The following is a 21,563-nucleotide window of genomic DNA, read 5'->3' as shown; positions in this document are numbered from 1 at the left end:
ATACAGTTGGGGTTTTTATTACACCTGAAATTAACTTATCTGGGGAAAACAGATTTCACAGTAAAATTAAGAATAAAGAAAACAAAATTCTACTGGAATAAAAAAAATACTTCATTGGGAAATTCTGTTCAATCCTGCCGTATTTTTGTAGTGATTCTGCTTTTCAATTTTGTAAGATGATTATTTCATACTTTCCTTTCTCTAATCAAGTTTCTTCCTACATTCCTCTATGACATTCATCTCATAACCCAACCTGCAGATGACAATTCTATCTATATTTTTTACTGAGTAAATAGAACTTAGTAGAAAAAAAAATTAGCTCTCATCTTGCAACCACTCAAGGGACAAATCCAACTGTATCTCCACTAATCTTCTGCGTGCCCCCAGCTAAACTCTCTCAAGTGTTCCTGAAGAATCCATGAAGAACTGAAATGGCTTCCTTTGACGACCCTCACCAGCCTGCTCAAGATCTTTCTGCTGCAACTGGCCTTTCTGCTAGCTGCAAATGCATAAAAACAAAACTCACTCTTCCCAGATTCTTTCCCCTCTTTCTTTTCCTTATGTGTCTGCTTTTGCAGACAGCAGCCTAATGTCCCTCTTCCTACATATGAGTAAATTATTAGCATGCATATAACTAACTCAGTATCTCTGAGTTGCCCTCTAACAATTTATTTCTGGAGTTTTCACTGAAACATTATTGACCTCAATTCTAAAATTGTAGCCAATTAAATTGTGCACTTCAAGGGGCTCGATTTCTCTTGGCTCCTTTGCTAAGTCTCATCTGCGGTAATTCAATACTTCACCTCTACTGTGCTAAGTATATTTCTTGGTTAAGTTTGTTTCTGGTTATAATTCTGATTTGTGCCCAGCTGGTTATTTGTTCCAAATGATACCTAGAGTAATCTGGCCTTCGATACCATGGCCTGACCATTTGGAGATTTCTATCAGGTAGCAGACAACAGGAGTTAATTCTGATACTTTGTGGACATTTGGAAATTTGGGGGTGAGAAGCCATTAGCCATTTTGTCCTTCCATTCATAAACAGAATCTGCTTGTTTGAATCTGATATAGATTTCTCCAATTGTAAACATCAGCTCCCTTTTTGTTCTCCCCAAACTCAAGCCTTTTCTTCCTGTTTTTTTATTATGGCCACAATAGTTGTCAATTCAAATAAAAGTGAAAGTTCAACATCAAGATGCTATTCATTTACACTGGCCTCTTTTAAGAACTTTTGACGTTGGTAAAGTGTTACACCTAAGTGGAGTCTTAGAATAGAAATGAAAAAAAAAAAATTAAGCTTTCTTTCATTGGTTAGGAGTTTCTAAACAACGGAATCATTTCAAATTAAGGTCCCTTTAGACATCTTTTAATAAGGCTATCTGATAGGGAGAATAGAAATTGATATCATCAAAAATTAGTTTATTAATTTGAAAACTAAGTCTTTTAATAGGCATACTAGTAAAAAAAAATTAACAGCTTTGTTAAGGTGTAACTGAGATGTAATAAAGTTTACAACTTAATGTTTTGATATATGTAAACACCCATGAGACCATCACCACGATCGAGACATATCCATCACCCCAAAAAGTTTCCTCATACCACTTTTTAATTTAAACTGGAGTACAGTGATGATTCATAGCTGCAATCCCACTACTGATCAGCAGGAGAGTTTTGATCTGCTCCCTTTCTTTCTTTTTTTTTTTTTTCAATGTTTATTTTCGAGAAAGAGAGACAGAGGGACAGAGTGTGAGCAAGGAAGAGGCAGAGAGAGCGAGACAGAGGGAGACACAGAATCTGAAGCAGGCTCTAGGTTCTGAGCTGTCAGCACAGAGCCCAACATAGGGGGCTCGAACTCATGAGCAGTGAGATCATGATCTGAGCTGAAGTCAGACACTTAACCAGCTGAGCCACCCAGGTGCCCCACAATCTGCTCCCTCTCTGCCCTGAGCCTATTCCCTCCTCCTGAGGCAACCTGGTGGCCCCCAGTTCCCGGAGGTCATCACGCTGATGCCAAATTTAGTGCAGACATCTTATAGACATAACACATTATAGCCCAGAGCTCCTGGGCCCGAGGGACCCTCCTGCCTTAGCCTCCCCAGTTCAACCACAGGAGTCCTTGGCAGATGATCTTGTGCATTATAATGGCCATCATAATCAGACAGAACATCAAGGACTTCAGAATACACATCAATCAAAGGTTTCCTAAGCTTTCTACGACGGCTTTCTTTGTCATCTTTCTGTAATACTGATTTTCTTATTTCTTTGTTGTCCTTTTTAGCTATTCCAACATCCCCTGGTACTTTGAATATGCAGAAGTTTCTTTTGAAGTTGGTCAATTTTCTCTGACACCTTACGTTTCAGCTGGGCATAGCTCATGCGACACTGGCCAGCTGCTCTGCACACTTCCCCCTTGTGCTCTTGAATTTGCTCTTGTAAGACAGTGAGCTCACCAAGGAGACCCTTTCTGTAATGCTGCCCCTTTCAGAACTGTGAGCTGTTGTGCTCAATGCCATTTTTCCAATGAACCTTCCACAAGCTGAGGCTTTCAACCACCTTGTCAAAATCAGATGCCAACTTTGCAAAGCCCTCTGAATTAAGCGGGCTTTTCTAATTTCCCCTCAATTAGATGTACTCATTAATCTCCCACACAACGTCAGGCACAACCCATTTATGGTCACTAAGGTCAAGTAGATAGTTCCACTGATCAAGAGTCCTTTGGGCTGCACAGACACCAGCAACAGCAGATCCTAGTATGAGCCATCAAAGTTTTAAGAGCCTTGGAGCTAACCTTGCCGGTCAAAAATGCCTTCAGGGTTGGTAGTCATATTTAATTGAAGAAAGTTTCGATTTACATAAAAGGAGACTAGAGAGAACTGCCAAAATGATATCTTTTTTAAATATTTCTTTGAGTCGAGTCGACACACAGTGTTCCATTAGTTTCGGGTGTACAACACAGTGATCTGACACCTTTCTACTATGCTACGCTCACCCCAGATGTAGCTGCCATCTGTCACCATACAACCCCGTGATCTCCTCCCCTGGCGTCCTGAAGCCTTAAAGTAGGACGAGGTGAACAAATACTTCGTGAAACCAGATGCAGTTGCGGCTAGAGCGGCAACCTTTCTCTGATGTTTCACCAAGGACTGTCGACCTCACCGGCCACAGCAGTCAGGCGTTGTCGCCACATCCCGGGAACAAGGAGGTCACACAGGCGCTGAGGAGGCCACGCGGGGGATCCGGCGTCGGCTCTGGACGGGTCCGGCTCCAGGAGAGACTCGAGAAGAGGACGTCGGCAACCAGAGCCAAGGCGCCTCTGCCAGTGGTGCGTGAACTTCCGCAGGAGCCCGCCCGGGACCCGTACTCCGTCCGGCAGGCAAACGGCCACCCCACGCTTCCTAGGCGCGCAGCACAAACGGTCCGTGGAGAAGTAACGCGTGCGCCCGGAGCCTCTCCTTGTGCCACCTTTTCATCCCTTCCGCCCGTCCCTGCCCATCCCCGCTGCCGGCGCCGATCCGGTGTCTGTCCCTGTATACTGACTTGCATTCTCTAGGTGGGATATAAACGGATATGCTCTCATTTGTTTTTGTCAGGCTTCTCTCACTCCACAGAATTATCTTAACACTAATCCGTGTGTCTATCAACAGGTCATTTTTTAGGGCCGAGTAGTATTCCACCGTACGGACCCAGCACATTGCTTCTGCACGCGTGTCGCGTGGATGAACATCCGTGCTGTTTCCAGTCCAAATAAAGCCGCCGGGAACATTGCACGTTCACATCTCTGGGTACGTGTTTTATTTCACTTGTCTCCCAGTGGCTGCGCCGTTTTGTATTCCCATCAGCAGCGTGTGAGAGTACTTTCTTGCCCACGTTTGGTGTGGTCAGTTTTGACTTTTAGGCATTTTTATTTATGAAATTGCCCCCTTCGTCTTCCTTTATATCTTCTATTTCTCTGCCGAGAGTTTTAAACATGTTGTTTCAAACGCGTTTATACCTGCTTGTTGGGGCTTTTAAAAATGATGGGTGTTTTGGGGGCGCCTGGGTGGCTCAGTCCGTGAAGCCTCCCACTTCAGCTCAGGTCATGATCTCAGGGTTCATGAGTTTGAACCCCGGGTCAGGCTCTGTGCGGACAGCCCAGAGCCTGGAGCCTACTTCTGATTCTGTGTCTCCCTGTCTCTCCACCCCTCCTCTCTCTCTCTCTCTCTTTCTCTCTCTCTCTCTCTCAAAAATAAATTTAAAAAACATTAAAAAATAATAAATGATGGATGTTTTAAAATTCTCATTAGGTAATTCTAACAATCCTGTCATCTCAGTGTAAGTATCCATTCACTATCTTTTTTTTTTTTTTTTTTAAACTCCGATCTAGGTCATCTTTGTTTTTGGTATAACTAGTGATTTTCAACTGATACCTGGATAGTTTGGGTACTATGTTACCAGACTCTGGATTTTATTGAAATATTCCGTTTTAATATGCTTCTTCTAGCACTGCCCCTGTGGTTGAAGGGAGGTACCACCGCATTACCTCATTATGTTAGATGGGGGTGCGATTCTTGTTTCTCTCCCAAGCCTCTGCTGACATCTAAGGCAGAAAGACATCTTGTCACTGTTGGAGCAGGGATGGCAAGATTGGGAGTTCAGGCTCCAACGAGGCTTGCGCTGATGCCAATCTGCCTAGGAAGTGATCTTCCTTTCCCCAACCCGACCTCTACTAACACCATGGGGGGGTCCTTGTTACTGCTGAGCAACGATGAAAGTCTTGACTCTCCACTGGGTCTGGGTGTCCTCTGATCGCCTACAGAGAAGGAGAAGGACACCTCATTACCACTGAGGGGTTGAGGGTACAGCCTCTCTGTGTGGTAGCTGCTGACACTTCCTGGAGGAGGTCTCCTTGCTCCTGAGCAGAGCATAAACACTTACCTCCACTAGGTCTTTTAGAGGACGGCAGGCTTGTGACATCTCAAATCATATTCCCTTTTTCCATATCAATATAGTTGCTTTGCACCTCCTGTCATAAATACCAATGCTTTATTTAAAAAAAATTTTTTTAGTATGAAATTTATTGTCAAGTTGGTTTCCATACAACACCCAGTGCTCATCCCAGCAGGTGCCCTCCTCAGTACCTGTCACCCACCCACCCCTCCCTCCCACCCTAAAATTTTTAATGTTTATTTTTGAGAGAGAGAGAGACAGAGCACGGGTAGGGAAGGGGCAGAGAGAGAGAGAGAGAGGGAGACACAAAATCCAAAGCAGGCTCCAGACTCTAAACTCCGAGCTGTCAGCACAGAGCCTGACATGGGGCTCGAACTCATGAACTGCAAGATCATTACCTGAGCTGAAGTTGGATGCTTAGCCAACTGAGCCACCCAGGTGCCCTAATACCAGTGCTTTAGAATTCTTTGATTCTGATCATCCTTTACCAATACATTCTTGTGTATTGTTGTTTCACACTTCAGAGTAGTAATTATTGTTCTTAAATGTCGGTTTACCTCCAATTTAAGGCAATGTCTCTTGAATGTCTCAGATTTCACTTTTAGCTTCTGCTATCAGTAATCCTTCAAATTCTTTCAGAATTTTTTCAGACTGTTTCATCTTTTCATACAATGAGGTCCTAAGTTTTATACTCCCTTCTTTTTTCCTAATATTCTTAACCCTCATTATTTACAAATGCATGATCTCAAAGTCTGTGCCAGCATGGATATTTAAAGAGATCATAAGGTTAAGTATGTAAAATATAACACAAATTGCATGTGCGGAACATCCTAAGGGTTTATTTATTTATTTTTTTAAGTTTACTTATTTATTTTGAAATGGAGAGAGAGCAAGCAAGGGAAGGGCAGAGAGAGAGGGGAGAGAGAGAACGCCAAGCAGACTCTACACTGTCAGTTGCAGAGCCCAGGGTGGAGCTCAGACTCACAAACTGTGAGATCATGACCTGAGCAGAAATCAAGTGTTGGACGCTTAACCGATTGAGACACCCAGGTGCCCCACGTCCTAAGGTTTTAATTCTCAGATCCAATGGATGATAATACTCAATTCAGAGGGGAAAGAATATGAAAATGCTTGATAGTTGGTAGTTGCTGAATAAATATTAATTTGCTTTCCTTTATTTCTAAAGTTTATAGACTCAAAAATTTTCAAGATTTGAGAGAGAGCTGAAAATTCATGTTTAGTTTGTAAATATACAAATTGGTGGTTTAAACTCTGTATTCAGCAGGCTCTTTTTATCTTTCCAATTATTCTGCTGAGGAAGCTCTTAATGAGCATGTTTCAGATATCACAAAAGTAAAACTGACTAAGGCAATAAGCCCTTAATCCAAAGCAATTCAACAAATAGGCTTTGAGTGCCCATTAAGTCTAAGGCACTGGACTCGGTGTTGAGGAAGTTACACAGCTGAAATAGACTCACACGCTCTGCCCTCCTACATGGCAAGAATGAAATCACCGACAATGGCAAGAATGGAAAAGAAGTCTATTACAGAGTTGTTGCAAAGCAATGTAATCTCATGCGCGTACACTGAAGGAATGGAGAGAGAGAGCAGAGTAGAGAAAAGGGACATGTGGCAGGATGCTGGGGAACTTGCAGACAGAGTTTTATATGTTCCCATGGAAACAGTTAGACTTGAATGCTTGGGTGCATAAGGCAGTCTTACCAGGTGCCCGTTATCGGTTTGGAGGAGGGAAAAAAAAAAATCACATTTCCATGACAGTTACAGATTAGCTGAGCAAGTAGCTTTCCAAAGTGATGTACTTGCAAAAAAACAGATAAACATTGTCCAGAGTGAAAATGTTTGTATTCTCCAGCACCAGCTGGGTAATTAGATCTCCCCTTAGAAAGGACCAGATTGCAGTTTGTGCTTTTTGACCATTTTACCCAAGATAGCAAGATCTTCTACACAGAGGCAATTTTCTTGGCGGGGGGTGGGGGTGGGGTGGAATCTCACAATATGTAGGTAGAGAGTAGGAAAGAAAATTGAAAATGGGAGAAGAAATTGCCCCAAAGAGAATCATGCAGACATTTTGGAGGTTACTAAAATAAGACAAGGAGTTAGGGTGTGTGTACACATAGGAAGTTATGAAATATTTATAATGGCATTGAGACATTGAGGTGTTTGACAGTGTAGTGAGGCAATACTTTCTGTAGTGAATTGGGATTTAAGAAAGCAACACCAACCATCCATCACAGATCAAAAGGTGACAAAGAAAGAAAAGAAATGTAGACAACATTGCAGAAGGAATCTGTATATAGTCTGCGTTTAGCAAAACGTGCGGTTTAATTTCACACATTTTAGGGACACGGAAGACAAAAATGTTATACTTGCTCCTTCGAAAGAAGAGGGAGATAGATGGTAGATAGATACATAGATAGCTAGATGGTAGATAAATTTCTGCAACGATTGAGCTATTTGTTGAACCCTAATAGTATCTAGATAATAGTGACAACAGTCAACACAAGCCCTTAAGGGAACACAAAGACAATGATACCAGTAGGCAAAAGCCTGCTGAGAAGTGACAGCATAGATTAAGGATTATTTCTTAACTCCTAGGGTACACAGAATAAAGTATTCAGAAGGGAGTGGGTAATTGGGAAAATCCTTTGGAAAGAAGTTAGTTTTTAGTTAGATTTCAAAGACAAGTGACTATAGATTGACAACGTGAAGCCAGAAGCCCTGTCAATGCATGAAAATGTTTGCAACCCAAAACAAAAGCTATAAAGTTTGAGCAAACATCGCTAGATGTAGATGGTAACTATGAAGGCAAAAGCACAAGTCAGCAATGGGAAAGTATTGGTGCTAAATTGTCCCTCGACAATACAGACACAGGGTAATTGCTAAGCTACCTCTAGGTGATATGCTACCTCTCTGGGCTGGCATTTTTGGTGCATCCTGTTGGCTTGGGCTTTCCGCATCAAACTCCCATTCTAGAACCAAGAAGTGTGGGTCCTAGAATAGACCCAGGAACAATGGTACTGAGATAAGTGTAACTAGTCATCAACCTTATGCTGCTTTTTAAAAACAAATGAATGATACAATTAATGTAGCAATATTGCTCTAAATGTATAAAATGTAGAAACATATAAAAATAACTTTTGTATTCAGCATCCGTATATAATATTTTTTTTGTATATTCTCCTTTCCTTTCCACGATTTCTTAAGACTCGTATTGTTTATTGAATCGATGTGTAGGAAAAAAAGAACATAACACCCTAGAGTGCTTCTTTAAGGCCTGTGCCAGGAAATAAGATGGAGAAGCTCAATGTTAAGACTTCGAAGACGAGGGAGATGGCAGTTAACTAAAACCAGGCTCTCTGAAGCCATACAAATAGGAAACTGACTACTGGCTCCTATGTTAACTAGCTAAGGGATCTTGGCCAAACTTTCAATACTGATGACCCAGAATTTCCTTCAATGTAAAGTGAGGATAACAGTACCAAACCCAAATGGTTATTATGAAGGCAAAATAAAGTTATACAGATCATGTATCTCATTTACTCACTTAGACACGAGTGGCTGAAAAGCCACTATCAGGGGCTGGAAGAAGGAAGTTCATGTTAAACAACAAAAACAATGGATGCTTGCAATGAATCATAGGCAGAAAGCATACCTTTTGAGCTCACAGCTCTAGGGGAAATCTAGAAGGGGTTAGAATGTGTTGGTGATGTTGGTAAGGTATTTCTAGAAAGAGTTGGTCCCCAAAGTAATTGGCCATTGTGTAAGCAAAAAATGAAAGGAATGAAAAATTCGAGTTCAGGACTTTGCAGATGAAAAGCTATCTGCTTTTAGAGCTCCAGGTTGAAAGAAATACATCTTTAAAAGCTTTGAGCAGTGGAGCCCTGGTAACATGTCTCCCATGAATAAAGTGATGCGGACAGAGATAAGATGTGATCTTTTCACTTATCTTGCCAGGTAGCTTAAAATGAGTTGGGAATTAATGGAGAAACAAAATAACTCTAGTGAAAAAGGAAGAAAAGAAAAAAAGAAGAAGAAACAATATATTTGTTCATGATGTTTCAGAAAGAATGCCGGGTCTGGTTATTCTGACATGGCAATGACTATCCCACAGAACAGAAGCCTTTTAAGTGTTTGAATGAATTATATTTCCAAAGAGACTAGGAGTCAGGACCAAAAATTCTTTGTTCAACGTGACATGCAAAACGGAAACAAAAAAAGTTAAGCTCCCTAGATTGGCAGGAGACAGGCTCCCAGGAGGGTAAATCCAGCAGGCTCATCTACATTTTACATGAGTTCCAGTAAATAGGAGACAAGGATGCTCCTCCCTGAAGATGGAACCAGTAGCCTTGTTAAACAAAACCCAGGAGAATTTCTCCCTTAGAGCAGAATCTAGGAACGTCTTTTGCTGCCAGAATAGGGCTTTTATGCTGCCCAGGGGGACCATAGAAGAGCTGTGTGCCTCCCATCCACCCCCATTCCTACTTTCCCGGAATTTTGTGATGGTCATCCTGTTTCCACTCCGTCACTGCAAGTGTGATGTGTGCAGCAGAGAGGGGATTGAAGTACGTGGGTACCGACAACTTGATTTATTTTTGTCCAGAGGTTGCCAGATAAAGGAAGGACTATCTATCACACACAGATCTTTGTGGCGGAGCTGGTTGCATCGAAGGGATGGTTATCCTCCTTGGGGAAGAGGTTGGTCGATTTCAAGAAAGGAAGCGAAAGGGAAGTGGATATTTGGTGACCAGCTGGTTAAAATGATAGTCTGTGGAGGAGATACCTAGATGCTTACCAATTATTTTCCTCTTCCTGAGAGAAGAAAGCTTATGAGTTTCATCTATTTACATTTATGGGAAAATGTACACATAAAACCTTTTTATTTTGAAATCGTTTTAGATTCATTTTCAATTTAAGAGATAATATAGAAAGACCCGACTTCCCCTTTACCTCATTTGCTCCAATGATACTATCTTATAAAACCGTAGTACAATAACACAGCTACAATACTGAAATTGATACAGTCAAGATGGACCATTTACACACCCCTCATGTGAGATTCCCTCATGCGACCCTGGGATATCCCTAGTCACTTTCCTCTCTATTTCACTTCCTTCTCAAACCCTGGCAACCACTCACCTGGTCTCCATTTCTACAATTTTGTCATTTCAAGAATGTTATATACATATGAGTTTATAACCTTTTGGGATTGGATTTTTTTTTTTTTTTTCAGTGAGGATGATTCTCTGAGGATTCATCCAAATTGTTGTGTGTTTGAATAGTTCATTCCTTTTATGGCTGAGTAGTTTCCCATGATATGGACATACCGCAGTTTGTGGACCTGTTGAAGGACGTCTGGGTTGTTTCCCGTTTGGGGCCATTACAAACAACGCTGCTATAAACATTCGTGTACAGGATATTGTTCACACAAGACTTGTGTGAACTGAAGTCTTCATTTCTCTAGGATTAAGTGGTCAGAAATGTAGTTGCTGAATTGGATAATAAACACGTTTGGGTTTTAAGAAAGTGTCAATGTGTTGCTTAAATAATGCAATAACTCCAAATTCTCAAAATCTGAGTTTCCCAGTCGTTTCTTATGGTTCTCATTGCTCTGCTCAACATGCCAATCCAAACAGCAGATTGTATTATATTTAAATCACCAATAGACATCTTAGGAAGATTTGAATGGTGGTTCCCTGGTCCTTGCGTGTTACTCATTGTCATTGTTTATTTAGAGCTAATACATTCTTCTGTTTTAGGGAAGATACGTTCATCTTATGTGATTTCACATTAGAATAGTGAATGAGTATTTGCAAATAGTCTCATCAATAATCACTGAGACTTTGTTTAAACTTTTCTTTTTCTATATATTTCATTAAAAATGCTTCACAGGAAACAACACTAAGAACAGCAAAACATTGAACCCATTAGAGGTAATGTGTTTCTGTCACAAGCTGGGGAGAGTTAAAGTCACCATGGTTAGTGCTTACATTTTAGATGTTTCTGTGAACATCCAACATTCCCAAGAAATAACATTAACTCTGTCAGCAAAGTGCATTTCCAATCACTCCCTTGTTCCAGGCAGAAATCTTAACTACTATAATAATCCTCTCACGGGTCATTCTGGGTCCACCACCCATTGTCTACACTGCTATATGAGTAGTGTTTTAAAATCTCAAACCTGATCATATGCCCCTTCAAAACCCATTAATAGCTTAGGAAAGAGTTGAAAATCTGAAGTATGGCCTCACATCTCCAAAGATAAGGGCCTCTATAGACCATCTCCCAGACTTCTGTGCACTCACTCTTCTTGAGCCAGACTCATTCCATGATGGAGAGCCCAATTTCCCCTTTTTTCCTGTATAGTTCTGGGTCTTAAGCCCCTAGTACACAGAGAGGCATAGAGATTCCACTCAATAACTATTTGCTGAATAACTAAGATTATGAACAAATGGAAGAATTAATAATAATTGGCTGCTGATTTGTGTGGCCAATCCATCAAATTAGACCAAAATTCTAAAAAAAGCAACGGATGCCAAATGATTCTCATTCCTTAGTCCCTGTCTTGCTGTTCCGCCTTTGGAATCCATCGCTTAAGGGGTGCCTGGGTGGCTCAGTCGGTTGATCTCGGGTCATGATCTCGCGGTTTGTGAGTTCAAGCCCCGTGTCAGGCTCTGTGCTGACAGCCCAGATTCTGCGTCTCTGGCTTTCTCTGCCCCTCCCCTGCTTACACTCCATCTCTGGCTCACTCTCTCTCTCAAAAATAAATAAACATTAAAAAAAATTGAAGAAAAAAAAAAAAAAGAGAAATCCATCGCTTAAGAACCGGGGTCCTAAATTACACTTTTAAGCGTTTCATAGAAATTAGAGACATTTACTCTGCTTTTACTTTAATTCACATCCAGTGCTTATCACTTAGGAACACAGTAGGTAACAATCTACTAAAAATAGATACTTGGAAGAAAGTTTAACAAAGGTTCTACGTACAAAGGTGGGGGTGGTGTTTAGGAAATCCAACATAGCCTAGTGCAAGACCTTGGGTCTTATAGTAGTATGGAGTAACGGTGAAGCATCCATACTACCCCAAAACTAGAACACCAGGGATGGGGGGTGGGTGAGGTGCTGAACCCAAAGAGGCCATCCATTTGATCCCTTACAGAGGGACATAGCCAAGTAATGGTGTATCCCATGGAAGGGAGCTCAGGGGAAGGCATATTACGATCTCGTTCTCCCCTTGTCCTCTGACAGCTTGCAAGGTCCCCTGGAAACCTCCGACTCGAAATGAGAAGGGAGAGGAACGTGCTAATTCGATGCATACAGGTCGGCTTCTCAGAAGCCACAGAGCAGAATGGAGAAGGTCGTGGGTCAGGAGGGGCTCCAGAAAAATATCTGGTGGGCCTGTTCCATGTTGTCAGGGTCCAGATGTCAGGATTCTGCCTAATGACCGGTGATAAAGGCTCCTTATTGTGCTTCCGGCACCAGGCCGACCTCTTACCTGAGAGAAATTTACATCTACTGCTCTCTTCAACCGTCTGCTCTGGCTCCATGACAGTCACTCACAGGATCTCCCTGGACAGTTCGTTAGCTCCAGCCGTCGGCTCTGAGCTCTCTCTTCAACCTGGAGGCTTTTGCTTGCAGGTCCCACTTTACTTGGAATTGAAAACTCGTGGCTGCCTCTTAAGGTAGTTAGTGTAACAACTATGATTAGAACTCTCGGGGCACCTGGGTGGCTGAATCCGTGAAGCAACCAACTTCGGCTTCGGTCATGATCTCAAGGCTCTGGGTTCGAGCCCCGCGTGGGGCTCTGTGCTGACAGCTCAGAGCCTGAAGCCTGCTTCAGATTCTGTGTCTCCCTCTCTCTCGGCCCCTCCCCTGCTCGCACTCTGTCTCTCTCAAAAATAAATGAAAATTAAAATTAGACCTCTTGAAAGTGAATAAAGGAGATAGAAAATTAAAGTCTCGGCTGTCATATTCAATGATTTAACTTGAAAACCTCAAGCAGCTTCTCAAAATTTATCCTAGAATATCTCTAAAGATGACTATGATTTTTTTCACCACACCACACCAAAAAAAGCAAAGATTTTCATTTTAGCAAGTTGGGTCCTAGTTAGGAAAATACCTAACAGATCTTAATGATACTTGAACTATTTTGAAAAGCAAATATAGTACTCCCTCGAATGGGTACGCTCTTTTGAAATAAGTTAAAATTTTAAACCGACGGAACCTATAGCTGGCCCCTCCTGGCACCATTTGGGGACAACAGAGCCCAGTGGACTGCACTGACATGATGTCAGGTTGCTTGCCTTGTGACAATACCCTGAAATTCTTGACTCGTCCCCGGGAGCAGTCCCTAAAAGACTTTCCTTACAAATTCCAACTCATTAGGGAAGGAAAGTACAATATCCTCTCCCTTAAGCGTGTACGAAATCCCTCGTCTGCTAGTTTTCTACTGCCTGAGTGTGCTCTTTAAATGGGAAAGAGCAACGTATTTCCTTATTTGCAGGCAATCAGACTGGTGTAGGCCAAATCATTTAACCTCATGACCCACATATTCTTCATCTGGGAAAGGGGATGACAGTGACCCCTTCCAGGAGGAGGTATAAGGATTGGCTTGGTAAAATGCATGAAGTCCCCTGAAAAAATCAGTAGGCATTTTATGAAGGGACATTTTGTTCCACTAATGATGCTTCCACTGTTTTGTTTGAGGTGAGCAGGGACCGTTTTGTTTGAAGACTAATGCCAGAGTACCTGACAATCTTTTTAAAATTATTTTTTAATGTTTATTTAGTTTTGAGAGACAGATAGTGCACAAGCAGGGGAGGAGCAGGGAGGGAGGGAGACGCAGAACCTGAAACAGGCTCCAGGCTCCAAGCCGTCAGCACAGGGCACGATACAGGGCTTGAACCCACAAACCGGGAGATCATGACCTGAGCTGAAGTGGGACGCTTAACCGACTGAGCCACCCAGGTGCCTCAGAGTATCTAGGAATTGTAATAAAAATTCCCCAAATTTCAGTAACTGTAAGATACATGGGAGGGTTTAAGGGGGAAAAAGGAAAAAAAAAAACCTGTTCAGCCTTATCAAAACCTTCAGACTCCTAAGAGCATCACTGTGGAACACAATATTGGTGGGGTGTCAATACAGGAATATATAAGTATATATTATATGTATTTATATTTATTATATGTTATGTATTATTTACTTTCCTGGAAGGGAACTATATATATATTATATATATTTATTATATATTATTATATATTATATATTATTATATGTATAATAATATATATAGTTTGTGTGTGTGTGTATATATATATTATAGTGTTGTTTTTGGCTTAAGTGCATTTTATTGGTTTTCTTTCAGAATCCTTCTACAAAAGAGTAAAGTTAAAAACCAGGGCCCTGGCAAGAAGGTACCTCTTTCTTTCCCGAGAGCCCTCCACCTGTCCCCATGTTCCCCAGCTGTGTCACTGCTGCAGTCCCTGGGGAGTGGAGGGCTCGCTATTTTCATCCCCCAGCAAGCCCAAAAAGGGAAGAGACCCATGACCCAGCTCCTGCCCCTCAGCCCCATCCCGCACATGTTGGTCCTGATGGGATCCAGTAAACATTCCCATTTATATGATTATTATATATAAGAATAACTATATATATTTTTCTCTTTTTCTTTCCTGTATGATTTATCTATATTTCTGATGTTTAGTACTGACATACAAAGTTCCTGAAAGCAGATATATAAAGCTTATCTCACCTCTCATAGCTAGGTATAACCAAGAGGGTGAAATTAAGCCTTGGTGGAAATAGCAGATGGTGCATTGCCCTGCTTTTCCTTGCTTCTAGTGCAAACTGAGTTTACCTTTCATTTCTCATCCTCTTCTGTTTGTGTACTTGAGATACTCGTACTTCTTTAGATATTATTTAGATGTAGCCTCTATCATACTTTTAGGCAGAAAAGAGATGAATGAATTTGCTCTAGGAACCATTCCACTTAACTGTCTCAACATATCTTCCAACTTACTACACGAATTAAAGATTCTCCACAGCATCAATTCTCAGAAAGGCTCACCTCGTGGTGTGTCCACTCTAAACGCAGATACACACAGATCAATCTCAAATCCTCAGATCAGATGAGCTCCAGGCAGCTGCCTAAAGCATCTACAGACTATGGATATCAACCTCTAAGCATCAATTCTAATCTGTAAAATATTTCTGACAGTAATTTGTTTAATCTGGAAAGCACTTAGGGTAACACTATATTCTGGCTAAAGCAAACAAATGAGACTTCCTGAGATTTTACAGCTAAGAAATGACAGAATGGGGACCAGAAAACCATTCTTCAACTGCTAGCTGGCCTGGTGCCCCCTCCAGTCCCCAAAATAAAGGGTTAACCATATACTATATTATCCAAGCTAACATTCTTGCAGGAAGGGGGGGAAGAATGCATAATGAATGAATCAGGCAGCCAATGTAAACCAGGCCTGGACCCAGGAAACCAGGTCAGGCTGCTTCTATAGGCTTCCTGCTTTCAATAAACCACTTTCGAGATTTGAGCCTGGCTGTACCAATACCAGCTATGGCCTTGGGTAATTACTTGGTTTCATGGAGCCTCTCTGGTTCCTTATTTAAAATATGAATATAATAATAACTCCTCCTGTGATTCTAGCCACATCTAAGTAATAAAATGCCTGGCATGTAAAATGAACCAGATCCATGTAAGATACCAATAATCTTATTACTGCAGTATGTAGCAAAAAGAAACTAAAGAATTTGAGCCATGTCTCAGAAGGACAGAATAATTGCACTTCGGGTGTTTCAGTGTTCATTCTCTATTTGGGAGATGAGAGCCCGAGGGTCCAAAGGTCCCATTTGTCCTAGTAAAGCACCGACTGGCTTGATGGGACACTCAGGGCATCAAAGTGCAGTCTGAGAGGCTATGGCATCTTTTGTCTGTACCACAGACTTCCACTATAAGAAGTGTTATAAACACATCTTTTATTGAGTACCCTTCTTTGTTGAGCATGCTGCTAGGAACTACGTGGTTATTTCCAATCTTCTAAATATTCCTTATATAAATATATGTAATTTATTGCGATATTGTATACATGTAAATATAGGTGACCTATATCTGAAACAACTACATGATTTTCACAAGGTTGTATGACTAGTGAGTGGAGAAAAAAAATGTTGCAGAGAGGGAACAGTGACTATGTATCAGGCACTGCCTCAGGTAGACAAATCCAAATGTGGTCTTTGTACTTACAAAGTTTACAGTCTACAAACAGAGACCAGAATTTATTCAAATAATCCTACAACCCCAAGTAAGGTTGCGATCGTGAAAAACCTTATGGGAGTTACACTGGAGGAATTGATGTCGTCCGACAAGTCAGGGGAGACATTTCTGCAAGCGTCATATTTGACTTGAGATTTAAAGGATTATTAGGAGCTAACCAGGTAGCGAAGGGTCAGGGGGGCTTTCCAGGCAAAGTTGTGTCAAGCTCATGTGCTAAAATCTTTTGGCAGGAGAGGACATGATGGGGGGGGGGGGGGTGGCGAGGGTGGCTTTTGGCAGTGATGCAAGAGCAATGAAATCACCGGGGAGTGTGCTGGAAGGCGAGGTTGGAAGGGGGGAGGGGCTTAGTCCATTAAGGGCCTGCGGGTCAGATAAAGACATGTGGACGTGGTCAGAAGAACTCACTAACAAGTTTTAAGTAGAGGAGTGATGTGATATGATTTGTCTTCTGAAAGGCTGGCTCTGCCCGCAGGTACCAGCCAGATGGGACGGCATCAGACTGGATGTGGCAAAATCAGTGAGATCGCTTGCACGACGTGGTGGCTCCAGTGACAATGGGAGAAGTTGACGGGCAGATCTGACACATTTGATACTTAGGAGGTAAAACTGGGAGGACTTGAAGGGTGATTGGGGTGAAAATCAAGGATGACAGAGCGTGGTGTCCGTTTTGTCTGCGCAGTAGAGGATGGGCTAAGAGACAGCAGAATGGGGCCAGTGTCGTTGGTGAAATCATGAATGTGAGCTTGGACGTGGTGAGTCTGAGGTACGTTTGTGGTATCCAAGACGGGTTCTGACGTAGATGGTGGAGAAGAGTGGGATGGAGATGATATTATATCTCATCAGATATAAGATGATAACCAAAGCTGAAGTTGTGGATGGGCTGGTGTCAGGAAAGAATAATGAGATGAGAGAGAGTGGAGTATGGAGCCTTAAGGAACTGTCCATTGCATAACGTGAAGTGTCTATGACCATGGTGGAGGCCACAAGAATTCCTGCTTTTAGATGGAGGTGAGAATAGGCGGCAAATGACATTCGATCAACCCTGAGAACCAAATAATCTAAGTTTCCCATAAGCTTGAGTGTGAAAATATCTGAAGGAAATGTTTTCCTCCGGCTGGAGTTGGCCCTACCTCACTGGCGAGGACAGTAATTTCTCACAATCCATTTACCATGGTACCTCCTGGCCTATGTAGTTTGAGGACATCATTTGGCATTAATTAGTTTGTATGAGTTTTGACTTGCTTCCCTTCGTTTGGAAGGAGGAAAGGAATTCCAGATCAATGTCTCCAAGTCAGTTATTTGGGGAAATCACACACAAAAAAGGAAAGCTTCCCTACACACCTAGCCCACCGAGTATTTCTAGAATCCAGAACGACTCTGGAATCTCTTTCCAATACGTTCGCTATTTAAGAGATGGAAAGCAGAGGACAGAAGGAATGCTCTGGAGCACTTTTCATCTGGTAGATGGAGAAAGTGAAGTGAAAGTTTTCAAGGGGAGAGCCAGAGCTCACACTAACTCGTGTTACAATTAGTACTTTTTCAAGGGAGGGCTTTGTACCAGTTGGTATTCTTTCTTAAAGAGTGCTCAGGAGTACGGTAGTGTCTGGCTTCCAAAATGTTCACAAATGTGTTCTAAATGTGGTGAATTATAATGAAAAAAAATTTATTGTTGAATTCTCCAACTGCTACAATGCTTTATTTAGGAATACAGCTTGGCAAAAACACATCCAAGGACACCACGTGTGATTTCCTCCGTGCTGATTTTGGAAGCTGGAATGTTTCTGCATACGCGCATCAGCAACATCTAAGCCAACACTCCTCTGGTATGTTGAGTATTTTCCACTGGTATTCCTTGCATTCTTGTGCATCACTTTCCATTAAATTCCTACAACCATGTCTTTAAACACGTTTTCTTTTATAAATAAAATGTATAATATAATTATGCAGGCTTGTTTAAATATGTATAATTTATAGCAACACTATAGATATCTTTCATCCAATATGTATATAAAGGAGATTATCGTTAAAGAGGCTCTCAATTTCACATACACTTAAATAACTGTCTTTTAATGTAAGATTTTCAAAAACACTGGGACTCTACACTCTTGTGTGTTTCTAACGAACGTTGTATTCCTTACTCTTCAATAAAAAGCAAAGGGGAAACAAGGATACCAGGTTCCTTGACCATAATGGAATTTTTAGCAATTGTTATAGGTAACATAAGCTATCATCCTAATTTTTCAGTTACGTGAACTATCTCACCTGTACACGGCCAAGGAATCGTGTTTGTCTGTTCAAATGTGCTTCCTAACAGATGTGTGTATACTGAGTATTGGTTTAACTCCCTTTTCCGTCATATGGAACGGCTTTTCTAACAACGGCTTAACAGCCTTTCACTTCTTGGTTTACGTCCCATACTTAATCGTGACAAGGGCCTGCTCGTGTCCCCACAGGGCCTGTTTCAAACAGCACATTGATATGCCCTGAGCTCTTCTCCAAGTGACCAAGGGCCCGCGTCTGTCCACCGCACTGTGAACAGCAGCGGGAAAGCCCTCGAGAACACAGAGGAAATAGATGCCATGTTGTTTGGAAATATTTACATTGGGAAGCCATCATGTACGCAGATTTTTTTTTTTTTTTCATTTAAAGCCGTGTTTTTGCCCTTTATCCATATTTTGGCTACGTTTGTTTTGTTTGGATAGTGAAAGCATGTGTCATTGTCAGCTGTTGTTGTTGTTTTAAATGTCTTTTGGCTTTCTGCAACAGCAATGTCAATTACAACAAAATTAAAGATGAGGTCTAAGGAAACAGTAATTTTTGTGTTTGCTGCGCAGAACATTTATAAAATTTACTTTTACAGCAGCATTAGTAAAAACTAGAGCAAAAATACTAAAAATAGATGAAGAAAAAAAATACAAAGAACCTGGAAAAAAAAGCATTTCTGTTAAATATTTATTGTTATTTCGAGAGCTTAGGCATACGTGTTTTTTTTTTCTCACGTGGATGTCATATTCATATTGCTCCTGTTTTAGTCTTAACTGTATTCTTTATGGTTGTCTTTTCTGCTTGAATGCAGAGTTGTTCAGATTGTTATTTCTGTGTAAGATATGTTACCCAATGGGGAAAAATTGAGAAAAAATAAAATGGTTTTCTTCAGCCATTTAATATCGGGACTATAAATGACCTCTTCTACTTGTTCACTAATAAACAGAATGGTGAGGATCCCAAGAAAAACAAAATAATCTGCTTGGTGATCTTGGGGTACCCATCATGAAGGTCGATATTTGTAGACATCATCATGATCATGTATTTCAGGCATGTTTCCTCACCACGACTCAATGTAATTGTTGACTTTCAGAGAGATTTTCTTCAGACAACGGGGGTATGTTGGTGGCAGACACAAAGCTGGAACTTACTGACCCTAGGAGCTTTGAGAACATTCTGCAATTTACTGGCCACAGCACAGAATTTTTTCTTCAGTACTACTTGGCTGACCGGAGTTCAATGTCTCCTCTAGCTGAGTTCCAAATGCTTTTCAAAGTAGTGGGAAGGTTATACCTCTGAGCACAGTCAAGATATTTAAGGTGAAACTTGTGTTTATGTGTTGTTCGTATTTGTACATGTGTGTATATGAGCGTGCATATGTGTTTATGTACATGAGTGTGTGTTAAGAAGAGGTTGAAGAATTCCTTCTAGAATGCAAATATTTTTTATTTACCATTACTTCTTGACAGAATAATGGAATGATTCATTTTAAGTACTCATAAGAGGAGAATGTGTTTGCATATATAGACTATGCAAAAATATATGTAGGAGACTATAATAAAATGCATTTAAAGAAATTTTTTAATGCTTTATTTTTGAGACAGAGAGGGATAGAGCATGAACAGGGAAGGGGCAGAGAGAGAGGGAGACACAAACTCCAATGCAGACTCCAGGCTCTGAGCTGTCTGCACAGAGCCTGACGCAGGGGCTCGACGCAGGGCTCGAACTCAGGAACCGCGAGATCGTGACCTGAGCCAAAGTCAGACGCTTAACCGACGGAGCCACCTAGACGCCCCATGAAATGCATTTTTAAAGTGGGGCACCTAGGTGACTCAGTCGGTTAAGTGTCCGACCTCAGCTCAGGTCACGATCTCGTGGTTTGAGAGTTCGAGCCCCGCATTGGGTTGTGTGTTAACAGCTGGGAGCCTGGAGCCTGTTTCAGATTCTGTGTCTCCCTCTCTCTCTCTCTGCCCCTCCCCCACCCACACAGTCTCAAAAATAAACATTCAAGGGGCACCTGGGTTGCTCAGTCAGTTAAGCCTCCAACTTCCGTTCAGGTCATGATCTCACAGTTCATGGGTTCGAGCCCCATGTCGAGCTCTGTGCTGACAGCTTAGAGCCTGGACTGCTTCAGATTCTGTGTCTCCCTCTCTCTCTCTGCCCCTCCCCCCACTCGTGCTCTCTCTCTCTCTCTCTCTCACTCTCTCTCTCAAAAATAAATGAACATTGAAAAAAAATTTAAACATTAAAGATGCATTTGGAGATATCACAGAATTCAAGATTCTGCTATATTTACCTTTAAACTTTGATATGTTAATGGTTCCTCAAGTAAATTTATCAGTATGGTTATTTTTAATCACTGGTGTTAAGGTCATCGCACTAAAAGTTTCGGAAGAGACAGAAAATACGAACAGCCTATTTGTAAGTAAGCAAACAAACTTTACGTCCAAGAAAAGGTATCCTCTCCTGTGGCTAGTTTGTTAAATGTAATGTTTTCGCCATTAGTAACAGACATCTTGCGAAGGCATCATAATACTTTGGTAAAAATTTTCATTAGACCAGAGAAGGTAATTGTTCTCAAAGTGTGGTTCCCATCAGGATCACTTGGGAACTTGTTAGAAACACAAATTCTCAGACGCCACTTCAGACCTACTGGTGAGGCCCAACAATCTGCAGGTGATTCTATATCAGGCTGAAGTTTGACATGTGGCAAAATATAATATGGCCCTGGCAAAGATACCCGCACCCTCACACATGTAAGCACCTGCTCTCTATACAAAAGCAGTAGGAAGAGGAGGATTCCCGCGTGAAGAAAATTGCTTTAAGCATCCAGTTGAATCATAATGTTTGTCTTTTCGTACAAATAGCTCAACTCTTATCCAGATTTGAACTGGCTCTGCAATCTATTTTAATTCTTTCTGGATGCATACACACACTTTATCCCTTAACACTATCCCTTATCTTCCAATAATAATGACTCCAAAAAAGATACTCATTTTAAAAAATCCTTCAACAAGCTCTCCGAGGACATGCATGTTTCCAGCAAAGGTCCAGTGTAAGGATTCAGA

General features: G+C 41.5%; 2 long non-coding RNA genes across 4 annotated transcripts in view; one reads left to right on the top strand and one right to left on the bottom strand.

Moving 5' to 3' along the window:
• LOC122212128 overlaps positions 1–3,308 on the bottom strand; it is a 130,297-nt gene extending 126,989 nt beyond the window's left edge. The window contains exon 1 of one of the 2 annotated variants that reach the window (XR_006199012.1): positions 3,157–3,308. This is a non-coding gene — a long non-coding RNA (uncharacterized LOC122212128). The other variant, XR_006199014.1, reaches the window with a different exon arrangement.
• A 119-nt stretch (positions 3,309–3,427) lies between these two features.
• LOC122213561 lies at positions 3,428–19,775 on the top strand. 2 transcript variants are annotated; one of them, XR_006199585.1, is made up of 6 exons: positions 3,428–3,550; positions 3,645–3,782; positions 14,308–14,356; positions 16,703–16,830; positions 17,934–18,053; positions 19,589–19,775. It is a non-coding gene; the product is annotated as an uncharacterized LOC122213561 (long non-coding RNA). The 2 variants fall into 2 exon arrangements; XR_006199586.1 differs by lacking the exon at positions 14,308–14,356.
• Positions 19,776–21,563: the final 1,788 nt, after the last annotated feature.

The sequence above is a fragment of the Panthera leo genome, chromosome A2 (assembly GCF_018350215.1).
Source record: "Panthera leo isolate Ple1 chromosome A2, P.leo_Ple1_pat1.1, whole genome shotgun sequence".
Taxonomy (NCBI): Eukaryota; Metazoa; Chordata; class Mammalia; order Carnivora; family Felidae; genus Panthera; species Panthera leo.
The sequence above is the reverse complement of the archived record's forward strand: the minus strand, read 5'-3'. Positions and strand labels throughout refer to the sequence as shown.